The 7304-nt window shown below is 41.8% G+C and overlaps 1 protein-coding gene across 2 annotated transcripts in view; it reads right to left on the bottom strand.

Annotated features, from left to right (window-relative positions):
• The window catches only part of Itgam (integrin subunit alpha M), a 49688-nt gene that overhangs the window by 21913 nt on the left and 20471 nt on the right, over positions 1 to 7304 (bottom strand). The window lies entirely within an intron of this gene.

Raw genomic sequence — 7304 nt, 5'->3', positions numbered from 1 at the left:
TGAACAACATATCTGGAGGGTTTTGAGGTTTTCTTTCTCTTTCTTTTAGATTTACTTATTTATTTATTATGTATGCAGTATTCTGTATGCCTGCATACCAGTCTCATTATAGATGATTGTAAGTCACCATGTAGTTGCTGGGAATTGAACTCAGGACCTCCAGAAGAACAGCCAGTGCTCTTAACCTCTGGGTCATCTCTCCAGCCCCGAGGTTTTTAAAAGCCCAGTGTTCCTTTATTTCTCTCTCTCAGCCAATAGATCAGGACGTAGCTTTCAGCTACTGCTGCAGAGATGTGTCCCCGTTCTCCCGCCATGAAAATGAACTAAACCTCTAAAATTGTAAGAAAGCCCCCAATGAAATGCTGTCTTTTCTAAGAGCTGCCTTGATCCTGGTGTGTCTTCACAGCAGCAGAACAGTGACTAAGATATGGTTCATAACACATTTTGAGAAAGCACAGGCTCACACACAAGAGAGATAGAGAGAATGTTAAGGGTGAAATCCAGGACTTTAGACATTCTAGGCAACTGGTCTACCATCGAGCTACACCTCCGACCAACTGAATATGCTCCTAGCTAGAGGAATATATCATAAAGTCAAGGGGCAGTAGAATTGAATTTATCACAGATGATATTTTAGGGAAATTACTAAGGCAGCTAAGAATATGATGCATTGGAGAACACAAATATAATATTTAGAAGAATAGACATGGTACCTTTTTAGATTAGAATTATCTAGAGAAGAAAAGGATAAAGTCTAATATGGTGGGCTGGAGAGGTAGCTCAGTGGTTAAGAGCATGGGCTGCTCTTTCAGAGGTCCTGAGTTCAATTCCCAGCAAGCACATGGTGGCTCACAACCATCAATAATGAGATCTGGTGCTCCCTTGTGTCACACAGACATTTGTGCAGGCAGAATACTGTATAAATAAGTAAATAAATGAATAAATAAATCTTTTAAAAAAGAAAAGAAAAGAAATCTGTATGATGTTAATGGATCCTTTAAAAAAAAAGTCTAATTTGGCCATAATCAATTTGATTGGGTAAAAACCACAATTATCAGACTGGAGGTATAGCTCGGTGGTAAACTACTTGTTTTGTATTCTTGAAGCACTGAGTAGTTTAGTCCCTAGTACTGAAAACCTTGCTGCCCAGAAAGTTTTGTGTTACCTGACCAGTAAAAATGTCTTTTTCATATGCTCTAGATAAACACACAGCATTTATCCATAGAACCCAGCCATTTATCGCCCACTTTCTCATTCACTCAACATAGATGTGTTTGCTCAGCACCAGACAGGGTAGCAGACACGGTGCCTTCAAGGACTCTCAGCGCAGCAATGTGGAGAGAAGAAGAGCAAGTTAAATGGGGATGTGTTACAGGTTTCAAACTAGAAGTCCCAGGAAGGAAAAGTACAGAGGACTCGAGACAACACAAACTCTGCACCCCACCACCACCACCACTGCAGGAGACTCGCTGACCACCCAGTGAAGGCTCTGGAGCTTTGTCCTGACATCAATAGCATTTTTTAGGTCAGGTTTATTGGTGATAAATTTTATATAAAATAAAATTCAGCTGTTTTAGTTATAGTTTTAGAGTTTTAACAAACATCCAGTCATATAATCATGACCACCATCAGGCTATGGCCTCCTCCTGGTGCCTCACAGTTGGCTTCTCCCCCACTGACACCACTGCTGTTTCTGTCCCTGAACCACGGTTGTTCTCATCTAGATTGCTGTGCAAATGGCTACACAGTTTGCAGACTGCTTTAGACTTGGTCTTTCAGCTCGAATAATTCACTTGAAATCTATCCATATTGCTTGCGTGCATTAGCAACCCATTCCTATTGCTGCTGAGCCCTCCACTGCAAGGGCCTGTCATGGCTTGTGATTCCATCCTCCAGCTCAGGACATCCCAATGCCTCTAGTGTGATGTGTTTGGGAACAGCGTAGTGGCAAGCATTAGATTTCTGTGTGAATATCTGTCTCCGTGTCTCCTCAGTAATGCTAGTTGCACTGCTAGTGTGTGACCGGCTGTCACATCTCCTAAGAAACTGGCTTTTCTTTGGATCAGTCTCATCAAACATGATAAGATGGTCTGCTGTAGATTGTCAGCTCCGCTGTCACTCACTGGAAAGCTTCTCCGTTACATTTTTGTACTTTTGTTGACTACTAATTCCTCAATTGTGACAATAACAGCATAAAAAGTGGTGGAAGAAGCTGTCGATGAGCAGTTTTTTTAATGTGGGTGAAACTGTCATCTGTTAAAAATAGACTACAATAACTGTAAGGTATTTTAAGTAAGCCTCCTAAACACAGAGAAATCTGCAGCAGAAACACAGAGGAGAAAGAAATCAGTATAGAACTATAATGAAGATATATAACTATATAAATCAATATGTAACTGTAGAAATTTTATCAAAGCCAAATGAGACAATAAGAAATAGAATGGACCAAAGGAACTGCAAAGCAGAAAACAGTGAACAAACCCAGGTTGTCCACCAACAATTGTGCTAAGTACAAGCAAATTACCCTCTTTAACCAAAACATGGAATATACGAATGGGTTTGGAGCTTTTGTTTTGTTTTATTTTGTTTTTCATTATATATACAGATGTCATGTCTGCATGTGTTTGTGTGTTACATGTGTGCCTGATGCCTATAGAGGCCAGAAGAGGACATTAGATGCCCCCAGGAACTGGAGTTACAGATGGTTGTGAGCCTCATGTGGGTGATAGGAGTCAAACCCAGGTCCTCTGTGAGAGCAATGAATATTCTTAACTGATGAGCCAACTCTCCAGGCCTGACTGAAACGGTTTTTTTAGATTCAGTACTGGCTACCTAAATTAGACCTATAGGTGCAGATTTATGGACATAGCTTGAAAGTGAAGGGAGGGGAAAAAGAGCTACTCCACGCCAACAATGACCACGAGAAAGGAGGATGCCAAGACTCCTGCCAGATGAGCCAGACCTGTGTCAGTCTACCCTGAAGGCAGAATCAGAATGGAGAGAGAGAGTCCTGTGCAGCAGAGCCTGAACACACCGGTAATCTGGAGTGCCAGTGAACCAGTGAGAAGAAAAAGATTTCCAACAAGAGAAACCTGTGGCTTGCTGCTCCGTCCCAAAAGAGTTCAAGAGCATCCGTTATTGGAGTTGAGGGTGAGAGTCTCATGTAACCCAGGCTGGCCTTGAACTCCTGAGCCTCCAGTCTAAAGGACTGAGATTACAGGTATCCCAGGTGTGAAAGAGAGGGAATCGTTCCAAAGTCATTTTATAAAGTCAGAATTACACAGCTACTAAAGCCAGACATGCGCACAAATCAAAAGAAACAAAAAGAAAACAGCCTGCAAAAATCCCTAAGTGTTAACAGAATGAGCTCAACAGCACATTTCCAAATGATTCCTTGGGTCTGGTGACATAGGTGAGAGGCAGTGGGGTATTTGCGTAGTGTTCATGAAGCTACCCAATACTGCAAAGGAAGGGAAAGATGGAGAATAAGAAAAGGGGGGGGGGGAAGAGAAGAAGAAAAGGAGGGGAGGAAGAAGGAGAGGAGGTGAAGGGAATTGTATTACCAATAAAGCTGATATATCACATCTCTAGATTAAATGGGAGAAGTGTGATCATTTCAGGGCATGCAAGAAAACCATCTTATAAGATTCAACATTTCTTCATAATAAAATTCTAAATAAATTAGTTATAAAAGTATATGTTGGCAGGCAGTGGTGACTCACACTCAGGAGGCAAAGTCAGTAGGATCTCTGAGTTCAAGGCCAGCCTGGTCTACAGAGCCAGTTGACACATGCACACATACACACACACATGCACGCACACACACACATACTACATAATCTATGACACATCGAAAGCAAACACCACCCTGAACGATAAAAAACAAACTGTTTCCTGTAAGATCTGAGCAGCACTGTTGCTCAACACAGTAGAAGCCCTAGGCAGAGAAATTAAGCAAGAGACAGAAGTTAGGGCAACTAGACAGGACAGGAGAAAGCAAAACTTACAGACATTTTTTTAGGTTCTATTCGAAATACCATTGGAGCATATAATTTAGTAAAGTTAAAGGTCACAGAATCCACATACAAAAACAATACAACAAGCTAGGTAAATATAGTGAACCATCTGAAAACAATTGTGAAGAAAGTAACACCATTTACAACAGCTATAAAAAACAATAGGTCTAGGGCTCAGCAGTTAAAAGCACCTGCTGCTCTTCCAGAGGACCTGAGTTCAGTTCCCATCACCCACGTGGGACAATTCCCAACCACCTGTAATGTCCCAGGGTATCTCCTAGAACCCATGGTATCCATGGGCCCCTGAACACATTCACAAAAGCACACATATTTAATATAAAAAAAAGAAAATTGGTGGCTGGAGAGATGGCTCAGAGGAATAGAGCAGTGGCTGCTCTTCCAGAGGTCCTGAGTTCAATTCCCAGCAACCACATGGTGGCTCACAACCATCTGTAATAAGATCTGGTGTCCTCTTCTGTACTGCAGGATACATGAAGGAAGAAACCTAAATACATAATAAATAAAAATCTTTTTTAAAAAAAGAAAATTAACAAAAGTCTGTGGATACAGCTCAGGAGAGAAAGTGCTCCCTTAATAGCATGGAGAAAGTCCAACATCACGTAAGTGGGGTGGTGGTACACTTGGAAGAGGCAAGAAGATAAGAAGTTCAAGGCCACTGTCAGTTGCATAGAAAGTTCAAAGCCAAGCCAACCTGGGCTACTTGACCTTATCTCAAAAAAAAAAAAAAAAACAACCCTAGGAATGATTTTAACCACAGAATGGAGCCTCTTTAGAATGAAAAATATAAAATATTGAGAAGAGATTGAAAAGAATATAAAAATGAAAAAATCCCATGTTTATGAATTAGAAGACTTAGTCTGCATTGAAATAAAATGGCAGTTTTAACTAAATATATCCTTATAAATTCTAAAATTCATAGAAAGTCAAAAGAATCCCCAAATATCCAAACAGTCTTGAGCTAAAGGAAGAAAGATGAAGGTGGTACAGTATGTAAGCCTGCCCATACCTGGGAGCAGGGGCACACACCTAGAGTCACACCTCTGGGGACACAAGAGACAAGAAGGTCATTGTCAAGGACAAGCCAGGCTGAAGAGCAAGATCCTGTGGAATAATCCTTCCAGCACTGTGTGAATAGCTGGCCACTAGCTGAAGAGGACACAGTTAGGTGGGAAAGCCAAACTGAGAATGATGGGATGAGGAAGGGCGGAGTCAGAGAGCGCAAGCCACACAGAGGATGAATCAGGCACACAAAATGGGATAAAGGTAAAAGTCACGAGCGTCGGGACAGCACATAGATTAACAGAAATGAGTTAAGTTGTAAGAGCTTGTTAGTAATAAGTCTGAGCTATTGGCCAAGCATCTATAGGTAATATTAAGTCTCAGTGTGTTTATTTGGGAGTTGTTGGTGGGACAGAAACTTCCACCTACATATATGGGGGGGAGTCGCTATAATCAAAGCAACATGGCATCAGAATATAAATAAGAATAAGCCAGGTGGTTGGATGCAGAAGCCAGAAATCCACATTCTCATGGGTAACAGATTTTCAACAAAGGCCCCAAGGACATACATGAATATCCGTTTGATAAATGTTATCACTTGGGGAACTATTTATGGGCAGGAGAATGCAACTAGACCCCTATCCGATTTGAGTCTAAACATACTGAAGACCTAAACATAATGCCTAAACTATGAAATTACTAGAAGAAAACAAAGGAACACTTGAGGACCTTGATATGAGCAGGGCTGCTTCTTATATTAGACCCCAAAATGCAGACAACAAAAACAAAAAAAACCTCAGTTGTCAACTTGACTAGATCTAAAATCAGCTCTGGGCACTGCTGAGAGGAATATGATTTTAATTTGATCAATATCTCAACAATATACTTGAGTACTTGAAAAAAAGAAATAGTAAGAGTGGCAGTCACTTGTTTACTATTTTAAGATAGAAACATTTTAAACTTTTAAGCATAAGGCCGGCTGGAGACTTTGTAACTGACCCCTTTCAAGTTGGGGACACGCCCTTTAGCCCGTGCCCTTTAGGCCTCGTGCCACCGGGAGTTTTCAACGTGAAAAGATATCCGGGTGGGCCGGCTTCCATTTCCGGCTCTACTTGGGTGAGTATACAGCTCTTACAGCCTGTTTACAATGAATTATTACATTGAGGTTTTTCAGAATAGCACTTTCAGTGAGAAAGTTCACATAACATAAGTTCTCTGTTTTAAAGTGCAAAAACCAGTAGTGCTTAGTATATTCTTGTTTTGTAACCATGGGCTCTAAATCTGTAGCACTGTCCCCAGAAAGAAACCTTGTGTTGATTAGTCCCCAACGTCTACCCCACTTCATCCACTGGTGACTCCTGACCTGCTTTTTATCCCTATCTACTTGGACATTGTGTAGTTGGTTTTGCTGTTGTTTTCCTTTGGTTTTGAGAGTGAGTCTCAAACAATACAGTCCAAGTTAGCCTAGCACCCACTGTGTAACCTAACCTGACCTCAAACTTGCAATTCTCCTGCCTCATCCTGCTGCATACTAAGATTTTCTGCATGCACTACCATACCTGGTCTGTAAATTCAGGATTGGGAAGTGCTCTCCTTTTTCAGGATTGTTTGGGTTATTCTGGGCCTCTCACATTTCCCCATGAACTTTGACATCAGTTTGTCCATCTGAAGCATCTTAGAGAAACATCTATGTATCAACAGATATGGAATTACTTCAGTAATATGTGGGTGCCCATGAGTGTGTGTGTCTGTGTGTGTGTCTGTGTGTGTCTGTGTGTGTGTGTCTGTGTGTGTCTGTGTGTGTGTCTGTGTGTGTGTCTGTGTGTGTGTGTCTGTGTGTAACAGCCAGAGGTCAACCTCAAGGGTCATTTGTTGTGGAATATTATTTCAACTAGGCAAAGATGTGTTATGTGTTGCATTTGTTTGTGCTGCATTTATTTAATTATGAAAGGGATGAGCAGCTAACAGCTAGGCAGAGAAAGAGAGGGCAGGGCTAGAGAGGGGAGAGAATAAAGAGGAGCAGAAATCTAGGCTCAAGGGGAGAAGAAATGAGAGGAAGAGGAGGGAATGAGGGAGACACCCGGGGCCAGAAGCCAGGCAGCTGCCAGACACGAGAACAATTATTTGGCTGGGCAGTGGTGGCGCACGCCTTTAATCTCAGCACTCGGGAGGCAGAGGCAGGTGGATCTTTGTGAGTTCGAGGCCAGCCTGGTCTACAAGAGCTAGTTCCAGGACAGGCTCCAAAGCTACAGAGAAACCCTGTCTCGA

Source organism: Microtus ochrogaster, chromosome 8 (genome assembly GCF_000317375.1).
Source record: "Microtus ochrogaster isolate Prairie Vole_2 chromosome 8, MicOch1.0, whole genome shotgun sequence".
NCBI lineage: Eukaryota > Metazoa > Chordata > Mammalia > Rodentia > Cricetidae > Microtus > Microtus ochrogaster.
Note: the sequence above shows the minus strand (reverse complement) of the source record. Positions and strands in the feature narration are given on the sequence as shown.